Below are 26,239 nucleotides of genomic sequence, written 5' to 3' on the forward strand. Positions count from 1 at the left end.
TGATAATTAGATCTATTATAGTAAGAGATTTAGGGTCAAATTCAATTAAAGAAAGCTTGTGTTCTGTGAAGAGGCCTTTGATTAACCTTTTCTTAATGGTCCACAATTTGCTTTTTTAGAAAAAAAATATATAGTTGTCATCTTGAATACTAAGAACTGAGTAACTTTAGTACTTATTTATTTAATTTATTTGAAACACAGAAAGAGGGAGAATAGAGATCTTCCATCCATTGGTTCATTCCCCAAATGCCTGCAACAGCCTAGGCTGGGCCAGGCCAAAGCTGAGAACCCAGAATTCAGTCCGAGTCTCTATGTGGGTGGCAGGGGCCTAAGTCCTTGGGCTATCCCCTGCTTCCTCCCAGGGTGCACATTATTAAAAGGAAACTCAAATCGAGAGCAGAGCCAGGACTCAGATCCAAGCACTCTAACTATGGTTGTCGCATCCAAGGGCATTTTAATGCACTGTGCCACAATGTCCACCTCGTAACAAATTTTTTTTGGCAGGCAGAGTTAGACAGTGAGAGAGAGAGAGAGAGAGAGAAAGGTCTTCCTTCTGTTGGTTCACCCCCCCAAATGGCTGCTATGGCCGGTGCGCTGCGCCCATCTGAAGCCAGGAGCCAGGTGCTTCCTCCTGGTCTCCCATGCAGGTGCAGGGCCCAAGCACTTGGGCTATTCTGCACTGCCTTCCTCGGGCCACACCAGAGAGCTGGACTGGAAGAGGAGCAACTGGGACAGAACCGGCGCCCCAACCAAGACTAGAACCTGGAGTACCGGTGCCGTAGGTGGAGGATTAGTGAGCCGCAGCGCCGGCCAGTAACTAATTTTTATTCCCTTAATTTTTTCAATCGGCTTTTGGGCATTAAATTTAAATATTGTTTTCCTTGCTTTTTAGTTACAGATGAGGACACAATAAAGAGGTGTTTTTCCAAGTTTGAAGAAAAGTTTTACCAAACCTGTGAAAAGGAACTTGCCAAAATCAACACATTTTTATTCAGGTCAGTGGTCATAAGAAATGATTTCTACTGCTAGGGAAGGAGAAATTATTCCATGTGATTGTTTAAACTTCTGATCAACATTTTCAGGTTGAAGCTTCTTTTCCTAGCCCTATTGCTCTTTAGGAATATTTTGTCATGGGAGCACGTATGGTACCTAAAGGGTCAGATAGCTGATTTTATTACTGCATCTAGTGCTGAGTTACTGAGGTTTAGTTTATCGATTACATGACTGTTATATCTTTCAATTGCCAGGAATGCTCATATCTATCTCTAGAGCACTCTTCTATAGAGTGAGAACTACAGGGGGCCACTGGAGTATGAGAAGAAAATATCAGAACTTCTATTGTTTTATCTAGCTTTATTTATTTGAAAGTCAGTTACACAGAGAAGGAAAGGCAGAGAGAGAGAGAGAGAGAGAGAGAGAGAGAGATCTTCCATTCGCTGTTTCACTCCCCAAATGGTTGCAACAGCCAGAGCTGCACCGATCCAAAGCCAGGAGCCAGGAGCTTCTTCCAGTTCTCTCACATAGGTGCAGGGGACCAAGGATTTGGGCCATTTTCTGCTGCTTTCCCAGGCTATAGCAGAGAGCTGGATCAGAAGTGGAGCAGATGGAACTTGAACCAGTGCCCATATGGGATGCTGGCACCACAGATGGTGGTTTTACCCACTACGCCACAGCGCTGGCCCCAAGATTTATTTATTTACTTGAAGGCAGAGTTACAGATAGGCAGAAGGAGAGAGAGAGAGAGACAGAGAGAGAGAGAGAGAGAGAGAGAGAGAGAGAAGTCTTCCATCTGCTGTTTCACTCCCCAAATGGCTGCAATGGCCGGAGCTGCACCAATCCGAAGCCAGGAGCCAGGAGCTTCTTCTGGGTCTCCCGCGTGGGTGTTGGGGCCCAAGGATTTGGTCCATCTTCTACTGCTTTCCAAGACCATAGCAGAGAGCTGGATCAGATGTCGAGCAAACTGGTGCCCATGTGGGATGTTGCCACTGCAGGTGGCAGCTTTACCTGCTATGCCACAGCGCTGGACCCATGTCTAGCTCTTTTAAAAGGTTTCTTTTTTCTTTAAGTCATACTGTATATAATATTGATTACTAAAACAGTGCCCTCTTATGGAAAATTGTGTGAACTGTGCTCTAGACTACTGCATTTGGCATCATGTATTCAATGACACCTGATTAGTTGATATTCAGATAGTTTTATGACTATAGAATCAGAACAAAGTGAGTTGGATTCAGGGAAACATTTCATCTGACTCTGGGAACCCCTTCCACTATCCTTATTATGCTGCGAATTTACAACCTAATAACTAGAGTACTTATTGGATGTAATATATCTATTTCGTAGTGTAATAGACACAAAAAATTCATAATTTTATTTAATAGCAAAAATGAAATAATATTATTTTTCTTGTATTTAATATGCATATATTCCAGTTATTAACATGCTATTAAATCAGAGGAGAATTTAATTTTCTTTTGTGTCAACCATGATTGTAAAGAATATACCCTCATCTCTTGACAAAGACTTAAAAATGGCATGATCTTAGTAACATAGTCATAAACCAAATACTATAATGAGTTAGTCTAAGGATGAAAATTTTTTTACTTTGCTAGTTTTTTTCCCAAAGGATGATTGTTTCCCTAGCTTCTACAACTTCTGGAAGCTGCTCACTAAGGTGTTCTTTCTTTGGGGTGCAGTGGAAGATGGGAGGTGGGAAATACAGTGTGATAAGAAGAGTAAAAAGAAATGGCCAGGAAACTAACAGATGCTGAATCCAGCATTTTCTGAGCAACTATTAATCTTCCAAATCCATATTTCAGCATATTTCTACAAATGTGGGTCACTTTCTAAGCCTCCAGTAGTTTGCAGAGCATCTGTCCTCTGCCACTTGAACTTGGTGCTTCTCCTAACCTGGTTGCCCACTGAGAACTCAGACTCTGGCTCCCAATCTAAATCTCCATCTTCATTTTATATAACCCTGGTTGACTTCATTGCCTGTGTGGACAGTCTGCTTCAGTTTCATTTCCTCTCTACTTTTGCCACATAGTCCCATGGCCATACCCATCACCCAGAATTGCTCCCCTCTAAAATAATAAACCCTGGTGTTGACGTTAAGCTTTTTACTCTCCTCCATGTTCATGTCAGTTTTCCCATCTCACAGAGCTCTGTCTCCTTAACTCTTTCCTTTGATTACAGTGGATGGCATCCTTCCATAATTAACTTCTTCTCATCAGTCATTTTAACCATTCTGTCTCCTGTGCTTTTAATCCCTTTTCCTTCATTGCCTTATTTTGAAATTGCCAAGCAAACTCCCACCATTCTAGACTTTACCTTTTTTTGTGCCTACCCCCAGGACTCCTTAGGACAATAGCAGAACAGATTGAAACCATTATAAATTTCATTAGTGTACTCTTTTTTTTAAGATTCATTTATTTATTTAAAAGTCAGAGTTACACAGAGAGAGAAGAGGCAGAGAGCGAGAGAGTGAGAGAGGTCTTCCATCGATTGTTCACTCCCCAGTTGGCCACAACGGTGGGAGCTGTGCTGATCCAAAGCCAGGAGCCAGGAGCCTCCTCTGGGTGTCCTACACTGGTGCAGGGGCCCAAGGACTCGGGCCATCTTCCACTGCTTTCCCAGGCCATAGCAGAGAGTTGGATTGGAAGAGCAGCTGGGCCTCGAACCCGTGCCCATATGGGATGCTGGCATTTCAGGCCAGGGTGCTAACCTGCTGCACCACAGCACCAGCCCCTCATTAGTGTACTCTTCACTGTGTCCTCAGAGCTATCTGTGTGTCCTAATGAGTTTCCTTTTCTATGCTCCAAAGTGCTTCCTCTAAATATTGTGTACCATCCTGAATTCTCCAGTCCTGCTGTCTTCAGCATGGTCATTATACCTACTACTTTACAAATAAAAATAAAATCCATCAACTCCTGTTTTTTGCGTTTTTTTAAGATTTATTTATTTGAAAGTCAGAGTTACACAGAGAGAGAAGGAAAGGAAGAGAGAGAGAGAGAGAGAGAGAGAGAGAGAGAGAGAGAGATCTTCCGTCTGCTGGTTCACTCCAATTGGCTGCACCGATCTGAAGCCAGGACCAGGAGCTTCTTCCCAGTCTCCCACGTTGGTGCCAGGAATGAAGGATTTGGGTCATCTTTCACTGCTTTCCCAGGCTGTAGCAGAGAGCTAGATAAGAAGTGGAGCAGCCTGGTCTCGAACCGGTGCACATATGGTATGCCGGCACTGCAGGCAGCAGCTTTACCTGCTATGCCCCAGCACTGGCCCTCTTCAACTCCTGTTGATGAGAATACAATGCCTTGCAGATATCTGCTGCCCCCTTCCTGCCTATCTGTAGATGTTCTCATACTTATTTTCATCCAATTTCTGTACAAACAAATCCTACTTCTTCCCTGACAGATCTTTACATTACTGACTGATTCGTTACTCTATAAGACCTTGCTCCAGAAATCGTTTTCAGTAAGAATTACTGAATGAGTGTATTTCATTTCCCTTTGTACTGGTTCAGTTTGCTCAGCAAATTATTCCCTTTAAGCAAGAAAATAAGAAAATAAGTTTTGTACCTCTATATTCCTCCGCCTTAATTTTCCCTTATGGCTGGAGTTCCTCCTAGGCAGGGGGAAGAGTTTGTGCAAAGCATGGAGTCATGAACGGGTATGCTTATACACATGTGCTTTTCACTATGTTACAAGCACTTAGGGGACAGAATGAAAATAGCAGTATTACTTGAAACCTGGTAAAAAGACTTTCTACCAGGGGAAAACATACAGGAGATGTTATCAGATGGAGCCCCTTGCTCACATATACCGGATTAGTTACAAAAACACTAGATTCACTTTCTGAGAAAGAGAACATTTATTTTTACTACAGTCCAGTAGGAGAAAGAGACAGGTCGTGTCAAGACCCAGGTACAGAGAGAGGATTGGGAATTTATGGAGTTAGGGTAATTGGGGACAAACTGGGTGAAACAAAGCAACAGAGCATGATAGGTGGAAAGGAAAGGGATAGGAAATGTCCTTCGAGCATGAGCATGTACCTTGACAAATCATGTCTTTATATATATATCAGATGTTCAAAGGTGGCTATTGAAACATCATCAGAGGTGTGTCAGCTAGCATTCTAATGGACCATAAGGTAACTGTGTGGTCTGATTGGTGCAGGTTCCTTTTACAGGTCTGGTGGGAGCCTGTTCTGTCAGGCTTATCAGTTTTCAGGGACCCTGAAAAGAGGACTCTGCAGTTTTTTTTTTTTCTTTTCTTTCAGAAACAACTATGATGATATTACAAGTTAGTATGCAACAGGTAGGCAAAGAACTATTATGGGCTGTTAATACGCTAGACAGGCACTGGAAACTTGCTGTTAAGCAAGGGGAGGGGTCTTTTGTTGTCCACGTTTTCAAAGGAATTGCAGTGTTCCAAGGACAAAGGTTTCCACAAAAAGGAAGTAGAAAGATAAAAGAGGACCTAGCGATGTAGAATTGAGTTCATTAGTATTTTCCTTTTGTTTAAAACTTTTGTAATAAATTGTATATATGTATGGGCTACAGTGTGATATTTCAATACATATATACAATGGGTACCAATCAATCAAAACTTCTCCCCTTGTGTGACATTTTAATTTGAGGCTTGGAACTTCTTATATCTGGGTTATTATGAACTCTACTCTCCTCACTCTGCTGTGTACTGCTAGGAATGTATTTCCTGGATCTAACTCTGATTTAGTAGCCACTTTCTAAACTCCCTCTGTCTTCCTCATCTCTTGCAACCTGTAGTAATCACCATTCTGTGTTTAGGTTGAGTTGTACTTTTAGTTCCCACATTTGAGGGAGAACATACTATATTTGTCTCTCTGTGACTGGCTTATTTCACCTAACATGATGTCCTCTTGATCTATCCATTTTGCTACAGATGACAGGATTTCTTTCTTTTTTTATGGCTGAATAACACTCCATTGTGTATATATACCACATTTTCTTTTTGATTTTCCGATGATGGACACCTTGGTTGATTTCCATATTTTGGCTCTTTTGAAAAGTGCTAATGAATTTTGGCTAATTTGGCTATTCGGAATAAACTTGGTGGAATGGATAAGTCTTTGATTCCATGTCTTTTGAATACATACCTAGTAGTAGGATTGCTGGATCATATGGTAGCTTTACTTTTAGTTTTTAAAGAAATTTTCATACTATTTTCCATCATAGCCTGTACTAATTTACATTCCCACCAACAGTGTATATGAGTTCCCATTTCTCTACATCCTCTCCAGCATTTGTCTTCTGTGTCTGTTTTCTAATAACCATTTTAACGGGATATAGTAGTATCTCACTGTGGTTTTGATTTGCAGTTAGCTGATGGCTGGTGATAGTGAGCATTTTTTAATATATTTGTTGTCTACTTATATTTCTTTTTTTGAGAACTGTCCTTTTCCCATTTCTTAACTGGAATTTTAAATTATTATTCTGGATATTAATACTTTGTCAGACAAGTGGCTTGCAACTACTTTCTCTGTTGTACAGGAGCTGCTGAATTTGACATAATCCCTTTTGTATAATTGTGTTGTTTTCTGTGCTTTTGGGGTCTTATCAAAAAAATTATTGCCTACACCAGTGTCTTGAAGTGTTTTTCCTATGTTTTTGTGTAGCAGTTTCATAGTTTTAGGTCTTAATGTAGGTTCTTGATTCATCTTGAGTTGATTCTTGTATATGATGAGAGGTAGGGGTCTAATTTTATTCTTCTACAGATGTATACCCAGTTTTGCTATTTATTAAAAAGACTATCCTTCAATGTATGTTCTTGGCACCTTTGTCAAAAATCAGTTGGCTGTATCTATGTGGATGAATTTCTGAGTTCCTGAATGACTTCCATTGATCTATGTGTTGGTTTTCATGCCAGTACCATTCTGTTTTAATTACTGTACCTTGTTGTATGTTTTGAAATCAGATATTCTGATGCATCTTCCCCACCTGCTACTTCAGGATTACTTTGGCAATTCTTGAGTCTTTTGTGGTTATTAGTATATTTCTTTTTGCTGTGATGTTTTTTGGAAGGATCTTTAAGCCCAACTCTAAATGGATGATTTACATCATGAAGAATGGATAGTATCTCCTTGGTTTCAAAGAAAAATAAATGCTAGTTAGCAATAGATACTTATATATACTGTTAATATTTTTGAGGTACACTAAAATCTATACTATGAATTAGTACATGTATATGAGGGTACTTCAAAAAATTCATGGACAATGGAATAAAATGCAAGTTTATTTTGTTGCAAAAATTTCAAAATCCATTTCTGCAAGGCTGTAAAGGAAATGTATAGAAAATACATATTTTTTAAAACTGCATGATTTTCAATTTCTGAGTATGTTTGAGTATGTATGTGTGAATATACAAATATATTTCAATAACATAACTTATTTCACAGGACAGCATTTATTCTTGTACTGCTTGTGGTATATTCCTGTTTTCTATTTCTTTCTGAATTTTAAAAAATGCTAATTATGGTTCACTAATTGGTTTTAAAGTCCTGTATTTGGTTTTAACCCTCAGAATAAAAAAAATGTTATATCAGACTAACTCACCTCTCAAAAATATTCTCAGCCTGGCATTTGTTACAAATGTGGGTGGTCTGTCTTAAAGACTGCTCTGTGTATTGGCAGGACTATTAGGACGTCTCCTGATGTCATCACAGAGTAGGTACAAACTGAGAGTCTTCAGACTGCTTTTTGCAAGGTCAGGAAGTGATGAGTAAGCATGAAGACATGATTGACAAAAGTAGAATTTGGCACTTGTCTTAGTATCATTTTTCTCTTTATTTAGCTGCAGATTGTCTTGTAGACTTCAATCCTCAGATATAGAGCACATGGAAAACTATAAATAATATAGAGGTGAGTTCAGCTTATTTTTTTTTAACTTTTATTTAATGCATATAAATTTCCAAAGTACGACTTATGGATTACAATGGCTTCCCCCCCATACCGTCCCTCCCACCCACAACCCTCCCCTTTCCCACTCCCTCTCCCCTTCCATTCACATCAAGATTCATTTTCGATTATCTTAATATACAGAAGATCAGCTTAGTATACATTAAGTATGGATTTCAACATTTTGCTCCCACACAGAAACATAAAGTGAAAAATAATAGATGATTTTTTTAAATGATGATGAAATCAGAGCAGACCTATTGTCATGTTTAATCCCAGTGAGAGTCAAGTTGGGAATTGATAATTTTTTTTTTTTTTTTTACAGAGGATCAGTTTAGTATGATTAAGTAAGGATTTCAACAGTTTGCACCCCCAAAGAAACACAAAGTGAAATATATTGCTTGAGTACTCGTTATAGCATTAAATCTCAATGTACAGCACATTAAGGACAGAGATCCTACATGAGGAGTAAGTGCACAGTGACTCCTGTTGTTGACTTTACAAATTTACACTCCTGTCTATGGCATCAGTAATCTCCCTATGCTCCAGTCATGAGTTTCCAAGGCTATGGAAACCCTCTGAGTTCTCCGACTCTTATCTTGTTTAGACAAGGTCATAGTCAAAGTGGAGGTTCTCTCCTCCCTTCAGAGAAAGGTACCTCCTTCTTTGATGACCTGTTCTTTCCACTGGGATCTCACTCACAGAGATCTTTTGCCAGAGTGTCTTGGCTTTCCATGCCTGAAATACTCTCATGAGCTTTTCAGCCAGCTCCGAATGCCTTTAGGGCTGATTCTGAGGCCAGAGTGCTATTTAGGACATCTGCCATTCTATGAGTCTGCTGAGTATCTCACTTCCCATGTTGGATCACTCTCCCCTTTATTTACTCCATCAGTTAGCGTTAGCAGGTACTAGACTTGTCTATGTGCTCCCTTTGACTCCCAGTCCCTTCACCATGACCAACTGTGAACTGAAACTGATCACCTGGAACAGTGAGATGGCATTGGTACATGCCACCTTGATGGGATTGAATTGGAATCCCCTGGTATGCTTCCAACTCCACCACTTGGGGCAAGTCAGCCTCAGCATGTCCCAAATTATACATCTCTTCCCTCTCCCATTCCCACCACCATGTTCAACAGGGATCACATTTCAGTTAATTTTCAACACTTAAGAATAACTGTTCATCAATTACAGATCTAAACCAGTCATATTAAGTAGAACAGATAAAGAAACTACTAAGAGGGATAATGTATTTAGTTGTTCATTAACAGTCAGGGCTATGCTGACAAGCCACCATTTCCCATAGTGTCCACCTCACTCCAACAGGTTTCCCTCTTGGTGTTCAGTCAGTCATCACTGATCAGGGAGAACATATGGTATTTGTCCCTTTGGGACTGGCTTATTTTACTCAGCATGATGTGTTCCAGATTCCTCCATTTTGTTGCAAATGACTGGATTTCATTGTTTCTTACTGCGGTATAGTATTCTAAAGAGTACATATCCCATAATTTCTTTATCCAGTCTATCGTTGATGGGCATTTAGGTTGGTTCCAGGTCTTAGCTATTGTGAATTGAGCTGTAATAAACATTAGGGTGCAGACCTCTTTTTTGTTTGCCAATTTAAATTCCTTTGGGTAAATTCCAAGGAGTGGGATGGCTGGGTCGAAAGGTAGGGTTATCTTCAGGTTTCTGAGGAATCTCCAGACTGACTTCCATAGTGGCTTGACCAGTTTGCATTCCCACCAACAGTGGGTTAGTGTCCCTTTTTCCCCACATCCTCGCCAGCATCTGTTGTTGGTAGATTTCTGCATGTGAGCCATTCTAACCGGGGTGAGGTGAAACCTCATTGTGGTTTTGATTTGCATTTCCCTGATTGCTAATGACCTTGAACATTTTTTCATGTGCCTGTTGGCCATTTGGATTTCCTCTTTTGAAAAATGTCTATTGAGGTCCTTGGCCCATCTCTTAAGTGGGTTGTTGGTTTTGTTTTTGTGGAGTTTCTTGATCTCTTTGTAGATTCTGGTTATTAACCCTTTGTTGCATAGTTTGCAAATATTTTTTCCCATTCTGTCGGTTGTCTTTTCACTCTCCTGACTGTTTCTTTTGCAGTACAGAAACTTCTCGATTTGATGCAATCCCAATAGTTGATTTTGGCTTTGACTGCCTGTGCCTCCCGGGTCTTTTCCAGAAATTCTTTGCCTGTGCCAATATCTTGAAGGGTTTCTCCAATGTTCTCTAGTAACTTGATGGTGTCAGGTCGTAGATTTAGGTCTTTAATCCATGTTGAGTGGATTTTTGTGTAAGGTGTAAGGTAGGGGTCTTGCTTCATGATTCTGCACGTGGAAATCCAATTTTCCCAGCACCATTTATTGAATAGACTGTCCTTGCTCCAGGAATTAGTTTTAGATCCTTGATCAAATATAAGTTGGCTGTAGATGTTTGGGTTGATTTCTGGTGTTTCAATTCTGTTCCATTGGTCTATCCATCTGTTTCTGTACCAGTACCATGCTGTTTTGATTACAACTGCCCTGTAGTATGTCCTGAAATCTGGTATTGTGATGCCTCCGGCTTTGTTTTTGTTGTACAAGATTGCTTTAGCTATTCGAGGTCTCTTGTGCCTCCATATAAATTTCAGCACCATTTTTTCCAGATCTGAGAAGAAGGTCTTCGGTATCTTGATTGGCATTGCATTGAATCTATAAATTGCTTTTTGGAGAATGGACATTTTGATGATATTGATTCTTCCAATCCATGAGCATGGAAGATTTTTCCATTTCTTGGTATCCTCTTCTATTTCTTTCTTTAAGGTTTTGTAATTCTCATCATAGAGATCTTTAACGTCTTTGGTTAAGTTTATTCCAAGGTATTTGATTATTTTTGTAGCTATTGTGAATGGGATTGATCTTAGAAGTTCCTCCTCAGCCATGGCATTGTCTGTGTATACAAAGGCTGTTGATTTTTGTGCATTGATTTTATACCCTGCTACTTTGCCAAACTCTTCTATGAGTTCCAATAGTCTCTTAGTAGAGTTCTTTGGGTCCCCTAAATACAGAATCATGTCATCTGCAAAGAGGGATAGTTTGAGTTCTTCCTTCCCAATTTGTATCCCTTTAATTTCTTTTTCTTGCCTAATAGCTCTGGCTAGTACCTCCAGAACTATATTTAATAGCAGTGGTGAGAGTGGGCATCCCTGTCTGGTTCCAGATCTCAGTGGAAATGCTTCCAACTTTTCCCCATTCAATAGGATGTTGGCTGTGGGTTTTTCATAGATTGCTTTGATTGTATTGAGGAATGTTCCTTCCAAACCCAGTTTGCTTAGAGTTTTCATCATGAACGGGTGTTGTATTTTATCAAATGCTTTCTCGGCATCTATTGAGATAATCATATGGTTTTTCTTCTGCAGTCTGTTAATGTGGTGTATCACATTGATTGTCTTGCGCACATTAAACCATCCCTGCATACCAGGGATAAATCCCACTTGGTCTGGGTGGATGATCTTTCTGATGTGTTGTTGCATTCTATTGGCGAGAATTTTATTGAGGATTTTTGCATCTATGTTCATCAGGGATATTGGTCTGTAATTCTCTTTCAGTGCTGCATCTTTTTCCGGCTTAGGATTTAAGGTGATGCTGGCTTCATAGAAAGAATTTGGGAGGACTCCCTCTTCTTCGATTGTTCTGAATAGTTTGAGAAGAATTGGAGTTAGTTCTTCTTTAAACGTCTGGTAGAATTCAGCAGTGAATCCATCTGGTCCTGGGCTTTTCTTTGTTGGGAGGGCCTTTATTACTGTTTCAATTTCTGTCTCAGTTATGGGTCTGTTTAGGTTTTCGATGTCTTCCTGGTTCAATTTAGGCAGGTTGCATGTGTCCAGGAATCTATCCATTTCTGATAGGTTTCCCTGTTTGCTGGCATACAAGTCCTTGTAGTAATTTCTGATGATTCTTTTTATTTCTGTGGTGTCTGTTGTTACGTTTCCTTTTTCATCTCTGATTTTATTGATTTGGGTCTTTTCTCTTCTTTTTTTAGTTAGTTGGGCCAATGGGGTGTCAATTTTGTTTATTTTTTCAAAAAACCAGCTTCTCGCTTGGCTGATTTTTTGTAATGTTTTTCTTGATTCAATCCTGTTGATTTCTTCTCTGATTTTAATTATTTCTCTTCTCCTACTAGATTTGGGTCTGATTTGCTGTAGGTTTTCTAGATCCTTGAGGTGAATTGAAAGCTCATCTATTTGGTGTCTTTCCAATTTCTTGATGTAGGCACCTATTGATATAAACTTTCCTCTTAACACTGCTTTTGCTGTGTCCCATAAGTTTTGGTATGTTGTGCTGTTATCCTCATTTACTTCCAGAAAGTTTTTGATTTCTCTTTTGATTTCTTCTATGACCCATTGTTCATTCAGTAGCATGTTGTTCAATCTCCATGTGTTTGCGTATGCTCTAGGGATTCCTGAGTTGCTAATTTCCAACTTCATTCCTTTATGGTCTGAGAAGCTGCATGGTATGATTCTAATTCTTTTGAATTTGCTGAGACTTGCTTTATGGCCTAGTATGTGGTCAATCCTAGAGAAGGGCCGGCGCCGCGGCTCACTAGGCTAATCCTCCGCCTAGCGGCGCCGGCACACCGGGTTCTAGTCCCGGTCGGGGCGCCGGATTCTGTCCCGGTTGCCCCTCTTCCAGGCCAGCCCTCTGCAGTGGCCAGGGAGTGCAGTGGAGGATGGCCCAGGTGCTTGGGCCCTGCACCCCATGGGAGACCAGGAAAAGCACCTGGCTCCTGGCTCCTGCCATCGGATCAGCGCGGTGCGCCGGCCGCAGCGCGCCGGCCGCGGAGGCCATTGGAGGGTGAACCAACAGCAAAGGAAGACCTTTCTCTCTGTCTCTCTCTCTCTCTCACTGTCCACTCTGCCTGTCAAAAAAGAAAAAAAAAATCCTAGAGAAGGTTCCATGTACTGCTGAGAAGAATGGAAAATCTTTAGCTGTAGGATTGAAAGTTCTGTATATATCTGTTAGATCCATTTGGGCTATAGTGTCGCTTAAATCTACTGTATCCTTGTTGATCTTCTGACCGGATGATCTGTCTATTTCTGAGAGTGGGGTATTGAAGTCCCCCAGTACTATTGTATTGGGGTCTAAGTCTCCCTTTAAGTCCGTTAATAAATCTTTTAGATAAACTGGTGCCCTGTAGTTAGGTGCATATACATTGATAATTGTTATATCTTCCTGTTGAATTGATCCCTTAATCATGATATAGTGTCCCTCTTTGTCTCTCTTAACAGTTTTTGTGGTAAAGTTTATGTTGTCCGATATTAAGATGGCTACGCCCGCTCTTTTTTCATTTCTGTTGGCATGGTATATCTTTTTCCAGCCTTTCACTTTCAGTCTGTATGGATCTTTCTTGGAAAGATGTGTTTCTTGTAAGCAGCAAATAGATGGGTTTTGTTCCTTAACCCAATCAGCCAATCGGTGTCTTTTAACTGGACAGTTCAGGCCATTCACGTTCAAAGTGACTAATGATAAGTGGTAACTTTGCCCTGCCATTTGCCAAAGATAAGTTCTAATATATGCTTTGAATTCCCTGTGATCTTTTGCTGTGAGGTTTCCTTCCTTGGTTTCCTTCCTTTACCTTCTTTCATATTGATGACCGTTTTTCTGTGTTTCTGTGTGCAACACATCTTTAAGCATCTGTTGCAGGGCTGGACGAGTGGCAACAAATTCTTTCAATTTCTGTTTGCTATGAAAAGTCTTTATTTCACCTTCATTCACAAATGATAGCTTTGCAGGATATAATATTCTGGGCTGGCAGTTGTTCTCTCTTAGTACCTGGGCTATATCTCGCCATTCCCTCCTAGCTTTTAGAGTTTCTGATGAGAAGTCAGCTGTGAGTCTGATTGGAGATCCCCTGAGAGTAATCTGACGTTTCTCTCTTGCACATTTTAGGATCTTTTCTTTATGTTTCACTGTGGAGAGTTTAATTACTACGTGTCGTGGTGAGGATCTCTTTTGGTCGTGTTTATTAGGGGTTCTGTGAGCTTCCTGTACTAGGATTTCTCTGTCTTTCTCCAAACCTGAGAAATTTTCTGCTAATATCTCACTAAAAAGGCCTTCTAATCCTTTCTCCCTCTCCATGCCTTCAGGAACTCCTAGAACCCGAATGTTGGGTTTTTTAATAGTATCCTGAAGATTCCCGACAATATGTTTTAGATTCCTAATTTCCTCGTCTTTTCTTTGGTCTGACTGTATCCTTTCCTGTTCTCTGTCTTCTAAGTCTGATATTCTCTCTTCTGCTTCTCCCATTCTGTTTGTAAGGCTCTCTATTGTGTTTTTCATTTGATCTATTGAATTCTTCACTTCAGTCACTATCCCAGTTTCCTGTTGTACTAGTTGTTTCGTTTCATTTTGATTCCTCCTTAATATTTCATTTTCACGAGAGAGATTTTCTATCTTGTCCATTAAGGATTTCTGTAGTTCCAGAATTTGTTTTTGAGAACTTCTTAATGTTCTTATCAATTTTTTGAGATCTGCTTCTTGCATTTCTTCTATGTCATCATCCTCATAATCTTGAATTGGGGTGTCTTTTTCATTTGAGGGCTTCATGGTGACTTCCTTGTTTTTATTACCTTGGTTTTTGCGTTTGTTATTTGTCATATTGGAGATATTTGGTTTCTTCACTGTGGTGCTTTTTCTTGTTATACTATGACTCTAGATTAAGTGGACTATCTGTTTTTGATGGAGTCTTAGGGCTTGAGATGGGTGTGGCCTGAGAGCTCTGTTTGGTGTGCCAAAGGTGACACTCCCAGGTTGGGCGTGGTAAACCTCTCTCTCTCTCTTTTTTTTTTTTTTGATTCAAAAGGGAAGTTATTCTGCACAGCTGAACGAAGTTGGAGGTAGTTAGCAGGCAAATGATATACCCACAGGAGCCAGAGATCGGAAGCTCTTTCCCAAGGACCACACAGGGAATCTGTTCGGCCCTCGGAGTGGGCTCAAATTCTCCTTCAGTCTCCCACTGGGTTGCCAAAGTTACAGAATTGTAGCGTCTCTGGAGAGTGCTCACGTGAATTCCGTGAGTTCTCTCCCCCACCGTCTCTTTTTTCACAGTCTCAGTTCAGTAGCACCACAAATTTACTAGGTCCTAATCTCCTGTTAATTCGCCCCGCCCAGAGTCAGGTTTTTCTGCTAGGCTCAGGGACGGTGCAGACCTGAGGTCGCTCTGCTTATGACGTATGTCCAAGATGGCGTCTGCTCTTTGTCTTGCTCGCCCTTGAGAGGTGAGCGGAGAGAGAGAAACCCGTGTCCATACCAGTCACCTTTTTTTTTCCCCTCTCTCTCTCTTCCAGTTAGCTTGGTGAAGTCCCCCCTCCGGGGGTCGTTCCCTCTAGTCTCCTCTCTCCGCTTGCCTGCCGGTGTCTCGGGTTATTGAGGTTCGGCTCACCTTGCGTTCCAGCACTGGTGTGTTGAGTCTGCCGCTGGTGTCCCGAACTGTGGGCTCCCATGCTCTCCACGCAGGTCTGCTCCCCTTCCAGCGCCGATGTGTGGACTCAGAGCCCTGGACGTCCCAAGTCTCCCCGCTGTTGCACTCCCCTTTGAGCACTTGCACGCAGACCCTGCAGCTTGCGCAGCTCAGTCCCGCGGCTCCGAGTTCAGCTTATTAACTCACCTCTACCTACTTACATCTCACAAATTATTGAGTAGTTAAACATGGTCAATTTGTAAGATAAACTCCTGACTGAAACCTGTAAATGCTTGAAAAAAATTGCAGTAGTAATTTCTTTTTCTTCTTCTTTTTATTTATTTATTTTTTTGACAGGCAGAGTTATACAGTGAGCGAGAGAGACAGAGAGAAAGATCTTCCTTCCGTTGGTTTACCCCCTCAGTGGCTACTACAGCTGCTGCACTGTGCTGATCTGAAGCCAGGAGCCAGGTGCTTCCCCTTGGTCTCCCATGCGGGTGCAGGGCCCAAACACTTGGGCCATCCTCCACTGCTTTCCCGGGCCACAGCAGAGAGCTGGACGAAAGAGGAGCAACCGGGACAGAATCCGGTGCCCCAACCGGGACTAGAACCCAGGGTGCCAGTGCCGCAGGTGGAGGATTAGCCAAGTGAGCCACGGCGCCCACCACAGTAGTAATTTCTAATCACACCAAAAACTCTGCAATGAAAATACTATTATCTACAAATTACATTTGAATTTTTGAGCCTTTTTTTTTCTTAGAAATGTACCTTTTAACATTCCTGGTCCTCCATGCTTTTTTTTACCATCCTTTTGACTTTATTTGTTTTTTGACTGTTTAATTTTCATTTCTAATTCATTTTTAACAGATTCAGTGTGATTTGTAGAAATAATTCTTTTTTAAAAGATGTTATTTATTCATTTGACAGGTAGAAGTGCAGACAGTGAGAGAGAGAGAGAGACAGAGAAAGGTCTTCCTTCCGTTGGTTCACTCCCCAAATGGCCACCACAGCTGGCGCTGCACTGATCCAAAGCCAGGAGCCAGGTGCTTCTTCCTGGTCTCCCATGAGGGTGCAGGGGCCCAAGCACTTGGGCCATCTTCTGTTGCTTTCCCAGGCCATAGCCGAGAACTGGATTGGAAGAGGAGCAACCAGGACTAGAAGCGGCACTCATATGGGATGCTGGTGCAGCAGGTGGAGGATTAACCCAGTGCACCACGGCGCTTGCCCATGTAGATACAATTCTAAGAACATAATGATGTTCCCTTCCTCTCTTATGCTCTCTCCCTCCCACCCTCCTTCCTTCTTCCTTTCTCTCTTTTTTCAAGTTTTTGAGATAACATATTTTAAATCTACATTACACTAAAAGGCTTGATATTTCACTGAATAAGGGGTTTAACAAATAAAAAGCAAAAAGACCCTAGTTTAGTGAGAATACACACAACAGGTATAAACAGGAGAACTGGACTGGAAGAAGTGCAACCAGTACAGAACCAGCGCCCCAACCGGGACTAGAACCCACGGTACCGGCACTGCAGGCGGAGGATTAGTCTAGTGAGCCCCAGCGCCGGCCCCACTCAGCTTTTTAACCACCGCCCCATTGAAAACTTCCATCACCTTGTTATCTTCCTGATCGGACGATCTTGTTTTCTTACAGAGAAGCTCGCAGAGGCTCAGCGCAGGTCTCCACACTTCAGAATGAGCTGCAGTCGTCACTGGAGGCTCAGAACGACACTGCTGGTGTTACTACGCTGCGACAACTAGAAAACCAGTCCTCCCCCTGTCCCGTGAGGAACGTGTCCACCACAGGAGTATAAAGACCTTAAACTGGCCTTCAGCGAGTTCTCCCTCAGTGTTCCTGCTGCAGAACTGTCAGGTAATGAGATTTTACCCAGGTGAATGGCACCTTGCAGTAAATGAGACATCCCTGGAGATGGGATTCACCTGGAACTCTACAAACGAGTCCATTGGAAAAGAATAATCCTTAGCATGTTGTTGTTGGGATTTCAGATGCCCTTATTGGCTAAAAAGCAAGTATCAGAGGCAGTACAACGGTGCTAACAGGACTTCCGTTTTTGAAGGTTAATTTTCTAAAAATTTCTGAATTGGGGTAGCTTTACAGGGCAGCCATTTGTGTCCTATTTTTAGCAGCAACTCTGATAATGCTGATAGAAAGAAGAAATAATACATATCTTCCAAATCATTGCTGGGATGGAAGAACATTTATGTTCCTTCTAGGCAATAGCAAAAATTTTCCAAAAGCAGTTGGATTGTTAAACTTCCTTCAAGGAACATTAATAAAAGATCTGGACTTTTTAATGTGCCACTAAAAGAACCTTTATTCTTGACAGGCACCTGTCAAAACAGCAATATGGCTGTTTTGTTGTTTGTTTGTTTTTTGAAATTTTTTTTTTTGACAGGCAGAGTGGACAGTGAGAGAGAGAGACAGAGAGAAAGGTCTTCCTTTGCCGTTGGTTCACTCTCCAATGGCCGCCGCGGCTGGCGCGCTGCAGCCGGCGCACTGCGCTGATCCGATGGCAGGAGCCAGGAGCCAGGTGCTTTTCCTGGTCTCCCATGGGGTGCAGGGCCCAAGCACCTGGGCCATCCTCCACTGCACTCCCGGGCCACAGCAGAGAGCTGGCCTGGAAGAGGGGCAACCAGGACAGAATCCGGCACCCTAACCGGGACTAGAAACCAGTGTGCCGGCGCCGCTAGGTGGAGGATCAGCCTAGTGAGCCGCGGCGCCGGCTTGTTTGTTTTTTAAAGATCCTGAGAAAGAACAGAAATCAGGATATGGCAAATGTGAGTACGGACTTAAATCTATCACTTACATCTATCACTCAGTGTTTCTAACACTGCAGCTTTTCTAAATTACAGAGATATAAGACATTTATTTATTTTTTGTTCCTTGCATCATTCTTGACATAGTTAAATTTATTAGGAATTTAATTGAAAGCTATTTAAATAGGTAAGTGCAACTTCCTTATATTTATAGACGATATACTTTTTTCATTTTATTCTTTTGGTTGTTACTTAGATGAGTGGTTAGGATCATCATAGGATGATATACCACATAGAAAGCTAAATTATGCTATAAAAGCAATACCTGGGATATAAGAATTTCAAAATTAAGAGTAACTAAAGTTTCATATCTGAAATAACTATATAAATTGTTAATGCAATGCATGTATTTCCATCTTCCTCTTTGAAAAATTCAGAGTTTTTTCCTTTGGTAACTTAAGAGTTATCATTCACATACAAACTCAAGGGAAGATAATTTAATAGAAAACTTCACATTATAAAATATATATATATAATACAATGATACATTTCTTTTCTTTGAACTTTGTGTTTTTATCATTAAAACAGATTTCATTATTTCATATATACAGTTTAAAGAACATGATGCCTCCCATCCTCTACCATGTTTAATTTAAGCTTTATAATTTAATTTTAATTAATATATATTAATATATATTCCACTTTCCTATAATGCTTTAAAAACATTAACATTTCTTAGTTCATTAGCTCTGTGCTTGTGTGTTACAGAGAAATTCCCTGTAAAATTCAGTATCAATTCATTTTGTATCATTATAAAATACTCCTTGGGAAAGCAAGAATAGTTTTTAACTATAGAAATTGTGTTCTATTCCGAGTTTTTTGGGTTTATTCTGTACACATGTGTTATTCTGTAAGAATGTGTTTCTTTTGAGAATGACAGAAGATTGACTAAAAACTGCCTCCAAGTTATGACACATGCACTCCAAGTAGAGTGAAGTACGAGGGAAAACTATAAAGAAGCAAGCAAGGCCTATTTGCAGTGAGTGCTAATTTTTTTACTGACAGGGATAGTTGATGAGTCATCTTGGGAGACCTCTGGTTTGTAATTTAACTTTGCAAGTACATGACTTCCTACTTTTTTGTAAAGCATGATAGAATTTGATACTGTAAAGAAGTATGGTATATTTTTTAAAGACTTTTTTATTCATTTAAAAGGCAGAGTAATAGAGTGAAGGGGAGAGAGATATTCCATTCGCTGGATCACTCCTCAAATGACCACAACAGCAAGATCTGGGCTGATCCAAAACGAAGAGTTAGGAGCATCTTCCAGGTCTCCCAGGGGTAGGGGTCCAAACACTGGGGCTATCTTCCACTGCTTTCCCAGGTGCATTAGCATGGAGCTGGATCAGAAATGGAGTATCCAGGACTCGACCCAGTGCCCCAGAAGTATGGTATTTTGTGATTGTAGAAACTGAGGGGCCGGAGCCACAGCTCACTTGGCTAATCCTCTGCCTGAGGCGCCAGCACCCCGGGTTCTAGTCCCAGTTTGGGTGCTGGATTCTGTCCCAGTTGCTCCTCTTCCAGTCTAGCTCTCTGCTGTCGCCCAGGAAGGCAGTGGAGGATGGCCTGAGTACTTGGGCTCTGCACCCCCATGGGAGACCAGGAAGAAGCACCTGGCTCCTGGCTTCAGTTCAGCACAGTGTGCCTGCCTTAGAGGCCATTTGGAGGGTGAACCAATGGAAGGAAGACCTTTCTCTCTGTCTCTCTCTCTCTCACTGTCTAACTCTGCATGTAAAAAAAAATTGAAACTGAGAGAAGATGGGGGGTTCCTAGCCACCATCAGCTGAACCAAAATGTAGTCACTTACTCCTTTCTACTGACTGACCACACACCACTATCCACAAAGTGAGAAGGAAGGGAAGGAGAATGTACTTTAAGAGAAATAGCTGATCTTCCGTTTCCTTGCTGATACATACATGCTCACGTGGTAGGTGAGAAAATGCACATCTATACTAGTCCCTCAAGAAGCAGAGAAATAAAGAAATGTATTTAGTGTGTGATACATGCAAAACCTTTTCTGGAAGTATTCTTTACACAGGAGCATTACATCTCCCAGTGTACTCACTTTTTGTCTAGGCAGCTTAGTGCTTATTGGTTTTCATCTTTGGTGATGGTAGATTTTATGGTTGTGTTTTTCATTTCTTCCTGTAGAATCTGAATTTTACAGGATTTCAAGAAATCCTTAAAAGGCATGACAAGATCCTGGAAACATCTCATGGAGCAGATTGGTGAGTGGCTCATGTAGAAGTAGCCCCATTTTATACATGCAAGAAAATGAACCAGCTCATCTCTGAAACTGAGGTATAATAATCCCACTTACCAACCATGTATCTGCAATCACATTCATGTCTTATTTTTAAAGAAATACTTCCTCATTCCTATTCTCCAAAGAGTTGGTAGCTTTCAATACATATAGTCTTTTTTAATTTAATTTTTATTTATTTGAAAGGCAGAGTTACAGAGACAGAAAGATCTTCCATCTACTGTTTCACATTCCAAATAGCCACCACATTTGGGGTTGGGCCAGAAGTTTCCTCTGGGTCTCCCACGTGGGTGCATAAGTGGAGTAGTAAGGATTCCAACCGGTGCCCCTGTGGGATGCTAGCTTTGCAGGTGGCAGCTTAACCTGCTGTGCCACCATGCTGGCCCTCAATACAATAGTCTTAGGATTTTTTTTCTTTTGCTTTGTCAATATAAACTCTTCAAGAGATTATCACAAAACAATGTATACAAATGTTGCATAATGATTAATGCAAGGTTGAAATTTGGTATAACTCATTTCATAATTTAATAACATCTTTCTAGGCTGTAGTGACCAATGAACTTGAAGATGGTGACAGACAAAAAGCTATGAAGCATTTACCTGTTCACCCTTTGGGAGCTGCTCAGGTTAGTATTATGTCTAGTGGTTTGTTTGCTTTTACCTTTGTAGTAATCAGCACAATCTGTTTAGCTGGTTTCATAACCTTAAAGCAAGAATTTCAGACACATTTTTATGTAGTTGTTACTGTTATTATTTTAGTTTTAAAAAATAAGATGCCAGATTTTTGTTCATAATGAATTATAATGTTACCCCAACATTCTCTTTTTAACCTGCGTGTATTCCCTCTCTTGTTTATTTTTAATGACATACTAGCTTTGGTTTCTCGAAATGATTACTTTTTAAATGATACAGTGTGTTCATATCTGTTGGACTGCTATATAACATTATCTAAAATCTATCGGTTATACCAAATAAAAGACTCTATTAAGTCTCTATTAGGTGATATCTTCTGTATCATAAATAAATTCCAATGAATTTACAAGGACTTAAATTGTACATGATATATTCTTTGACTACAGTGGAAGTGAAATCAATAACAGAAAGAGCTTCCATAACTTAATAAGAGGCACCTATGAAAAATCTATAATTAATACAATAGTTAACGGTAAAACACTGAATACTTTCTCCCTAAGGCTATGAACCAAAAAGGATATTTTCTCTTACCACTTTTGTTCAACATTGTGCTGCTGAGGGTAGCCATCATTGTAAATAAGAAAAAGAAATAAATGGCATTTAGATTAGAAATGATGAAGTAAAACTTTTGAGATTTTTCTGCCATTGACGGGGATGATCTTTGTAGAAAATCCAGTGAGTCTATGGGTTTATAAGAACTAATAAGAACCAATGAAAGAGCTCTTTGTAGAATACAAGATAAGCATTCTACACATTTGTGTGTTTATACAATAGCAAGAACAGTTGGAAACAGAAACAGTGCTATTTATAATACCATCAAAATATGAAATATGTAGGGATAATTCTGACAAAAGATGTCCAAGACATTCATAGTAAAAACTATGAAATATTGCTGAATTGAATACAACTTGAAGCTTAATTATGACATGATTCTATATTTAGGGGATCCAAAAGACTCCACTAAGTGACTATTGGAACTCATCCAGTGTTTGGTAAAATGGCAGGATATAAAATTAACACACAAAAATAAATAGCCTTTGTATATACAGACAATGCCATGGCTGAGAAAGAATTTATAATATCAATCCCATTCACAATAGCTACAAAACAAATACCTTGGAATAATTTTTCTAAGAATGTCAAAGATCTGTACAATGAAAACTACAAAACATTAAACAACCACGGGAAAAGGAAGACCTTGCTCTCTGTCTCTCTCACTGTCCACTCTGCCTGTCAAAAAAAAAAAAAAAAGCTGGGGGGGGGGAGGGGAAGGTTAATAGGAACTTTATCAAGTACATATAGGTAAAAATATTAGCATGTGACAAGATGCTCAATATCATTATATAGTAAACCAGTAATGCTATAATACCTATTAGAACAGCTAAAATTTAAAAAGTAATCATAATAAATATTGGAGGAACAAGAGTTCTCGGTTTTCATATGCTGTGATGCAATGTAAAATGGTATAAACACTACACTTTTTATTTTTTTTTTAATTTTATTTATTTACTTGAGAGGCAGAGTTACAGACAGAGAGGGGGGAGACAGAGAAAATGTTCTTCCATCCACTGGTTCACTCCCCAAATGGCCTCAACTGCTGGAGCTGGGCTGATTCAAAGCCAGGAGCTTCCTCTGGGTCTCCCACACGGGTGCAGGGGCCCAAGCATTTGGGCCGTCCTCCACTGCTTTCCCAGGCCATAGCAGAGAGCTGGATCTCCAGGTGAATAGCCGAGACATGAACCAGCACCCATATGGGATGATGGCTGCATGGGTGGAGGCTTAGCCTACTACACCACAGTGTTGGCCCCCACCACTACACTTTTAACATGATCTGTTATACTGCTAAATGTTTACCGAAATGTAAGTGTATGTCCATATAAAGGTAATACATAAACATTCATAGCAACTTTGTTCATAAGAAGCTAAAACTGATTAAAAATCCAAATGTCCATTAATATGTGAATGATAAACAATTTATGATATATCCATACAATGATTTAGTACTCAGCAATAAAAGGAATAACTTACTTTTAATGCAGCAAAATGGATGCCTTATGCTGACAGAAGGAATGCAGACCCAAAAAACAACAGTATAATGCTTGTGATTCCACCTACCCAAGTGTCTGGAAAATGCAAACTAATATACTGTGACAAAACATACATCAGAGGTAGAGCAGTATGGTTTGAAGGGAAAGGCTAAGAAGAGGCATGAGGAAATGCTTGGAAGTCATGGGTATGTTCATTGTCTTGACTATGGTGATAGATAAATTGTACCCAGTATGTGTAGTTTCTGTCAGTTTAATCAATAAAGCAGTTTTTAAAATAGGCATGTCATAGTCAAACTTTGTAAATTATAGAAAAATTTTAAAACAAAAGAAAAACAAATTATATCCTTAAAGTACGTATTTATTTTAATTAGTTATATCTGAATTAAACTGCTGGTAACTAATTTTAAAAGATGTAGATATTTAGGAATGTATGTAGAGGCATTAAGGTAAAGAAAGCATGGAAACTGTTATCTGGTGAGGCGGGAAGGTTTTTGGGTCAGGGAGCTGTAGAGACTTCAAAGCTGATGGCACATTCTGCTTCTAAAGAAGAGTAGTAGGCACTGTGTAGTGATCTGTTACTATTCATTACTACCAGTCTGAGTTCACTGGTATACATTTTTTGGTGTATGTGATAAATTTTGCAGTTTTTGAAACTAAAGATAATTTGTTTAAAATAACATGACCATCTTCCTCTGGATGTTTCCAGTCTGATACCTTTTACTGATAAATAATAAGTAAGAAAGATTGAGTCTCAATATTTTTAAAGATTTTTAGAAAACTTTTAAATACCTGAAATTTAGTACCACCTCTAATATCAATAAAACTTTTTATAACATTCATTATAAATATTTGTCCATAAGATTATCTTTCTTCATGTGTGTCATCCCTTTTAATTTTTTGAAGTTTATTTATTTATTTGAAATGCAGAGAGAGAGAGAGAGAGTTTCTACCTGTTGGTGTTGGTTCACTTTCCATATGGAAAAAATAGCAGGGATTTGGCCATGCAGAAATCAGGAGTCTGGAACCACATCTGGATCTCCCACCTGAATGGCAGAGACCCAGCGACTTGAGCCTTTATCTGCTGCCTCCTCAGATGCAGGTTAACAGGAAACTGCCTGAAGTGGAGGTGGGGCTTTATCCCTAGCACTTCCCCACACAGGGCTTTAACCTGCGGCACCCCAACACCCCAAACCCCTTTATGGTTAAAATCTAAGACACTTCATTTTATTTATTAAAAAAAAAAAAAAACAGTAGTTTTAAAAATCACTGTCTATAGGCCGGCGCCGCGGCTCACTAGGCTAATCCTCCGCCTTGCGGCGCTGGCACACCGGGTTCTAGTCCCGGTCGGGGCACTGGATTCTGTCCCGGTTGCCCCTCTTCCAGGCCAGCTCTCTGCTGTGGCCCGGGAGTGCAGTGGAGGATGGCCCAGGTGCTTGGGCCCTGCACCCCATGGGAGACCAGGAAAAACACCTGGCTCCTGGCTCCTGCCATCGGATCAGCGCGGTGCACCGACCGCAGTGCGCCGGCCGCGGCGGCCATTGGAGGGTGAACCAACGGCAAAGGAAGACCTTTCTCTCTGTCTCTCTCTCTCACTGTCCACTCTGCCTGTCAAAAAATAAATAAATAAAAAATAAATAAATAAATAAATAAAAATCACTGTCTATGTAAAAAGTTAGATCGTAACAGAGAAAAATATTTTTTAAACTTAACGAAATCTGGAAATTCTTATTTTATGACTGATTTTCCAGTCTCTTGAGGATATGTACTTTATCTCGAAAGGTTCATTTAAATTACATCAGGAGGCAGGCAGTGGTCATGCTACTGCTTGAGGTGCCCACATCTCATAGCAGAGTGCCGTGGCTCAGGTCCTGGCTATGCTTGGAATTCCACTATCTTGTTGATGCACATGCTGGGAGGCAGCAGGACACGCTCATAGTTCAGTCCCTGCCACCCATGTGAGAGACCCTGCATTGCATTCTGGGTTGCTGGATTTGACTTGGCACACCCTTGGCTGTTACAAGCATTTAAAGAATGAACCAGTAGATTACAGAAATCTGTGTTTGTCTGTCTTAGTCTTTCTTTTTCTCTATACCTTTCGAATATATGAAAATAATAAAGTAATTTAAAAATTACTACAAAATAAATCCTGACAGAAAATAAGTGTTCTTATTTTTACTATTAACTCTAGTATTCCTAGTACAAAGTAAGCAAACTTTGAGTATCAGCAACTCACAAAATTTAGAGATGTATACATTGTAAAAATTAAATTGTCTTTTAAATTTCTCCTCCACCAAAAATTTAGTGTGCATATAATTTTATGCCTAAGATTTTAATCTTATTTTGAGACTCAGGTTTCTCTATAGAATTCAATTAACTGGCAACTCTATTACAATTATTATAGGATGATGAAAGATAGATGGTTCTGTGGTTCAGATTTATAGAAATTCAGACCATAAAGTAAAATGTTCATGACAGAACTTTGAGGCTCTATACTACTATTATATTATAACATTTTGACCTATACCCAAAGTGCTGTTGTTCTGTTCACAGCTGGCACCAGCATGGACTACTTTTAGAGTTGGTCTGTTTTGTGGAATATCCATGGTACTGAATATCACCCTTGTGCTTGCCGGTAAGTAGTTTAAATTTTGCATTATTTTTATATATTAATGTGACTTTGTTATCTTCTGTCCATCCATAATGAATCAAACATGCATCTGTGAAAGCTGTCGAAAGGACTTAGCTTTTGGTTTTTATGAATGATGTGGGCCTTTTTGTTTATTTTTTTTCCTTATTTTGGATATGGTCATACTTTAAAGCATTGCTAGTGTGTGATGTATTCATCATTTTCCAACTTGTATGTGCTGTTCCAGACTTTTTAGAATTCAGTTACCAAGAACTTCAGCTTCCTTGGTCATAGTTGAGGATAAATAATTTGTGACAAAATTCATTCACTAAAAATCATTTACTTTGCTTATTGGAGACCCTAACATCCTTTTCAGAATATATCGACAGTTACTTTGC

At 40.1% G+C, this 26,239-nt stretch overlaps 2 long non-coding RNA genes across 4 annotated transcripts in view; one reads left to right on the forward strand and one right to left on the reverse strand.

The window, feature by feature from the left end:
• The window catches only part of LOC149123446 (uncharacterized), a 231,943-nt gene extending 214,818 nt beyond the window's left edge, over positions 1-17,125 (reverse strand). Inside the window, exon 1 of the long non-coding RNA XR_016216061.1 lies at positions 16,988-17,125. This is a non-coding gene — a long non-coding RNA (uncharacterized LOC149123446). The remainder of the gene's footprint in view (positions 1-16,987) is intronic.
• LOC149123450 (uncharacterized) overlaps positions 14,815-26,239 on the forward strand; it is a 48,168-nt gene continuing 36,743 nt past the window's right edge. Inside the window, exons 1-5 of one of the 3 annotated variants that reach the window (XR_016216053.1) lie at positions 14,815-15,191; positions 17,028-17,246; positions 20,363-20,439; positions 21,017-21,100; positions 25,766-25,847. This is a non-coding gene — a long non-coding RNA (uncharacterized LOC149123450). Of the gene's footprint in view, positions 15,192-15,744; positions 16,021-17,027; positions 17,247-20,362; positions 20,440-21,016; positions 21,101-23,206; positions 23,401-25,765; positions 25,848-26,239 lie in introns of those variants that run through there. The other 2 variants (XR_016216054.1, XR_016216052.1) reach the window with 2 other exon arrangements.

The sequence above is a fragment of the Oryctolagus cuniculus genome, chromosome 11 (assembly GCF_051225735.1).
Source record: "Oryctolagus cuniculus isolate XC-2025 breed Fujian yellow rabbit chromosome 11, ASM5122573v1, whole genome shotgun sequence".
In the NCBI taxonomy this organism is placed as follows: Eukaryota; Metazoa; Chordata; class Mammalia; order Lagomorpha; family Leporidae; genus Oryctolagus; species Oryctolagus cuniculus.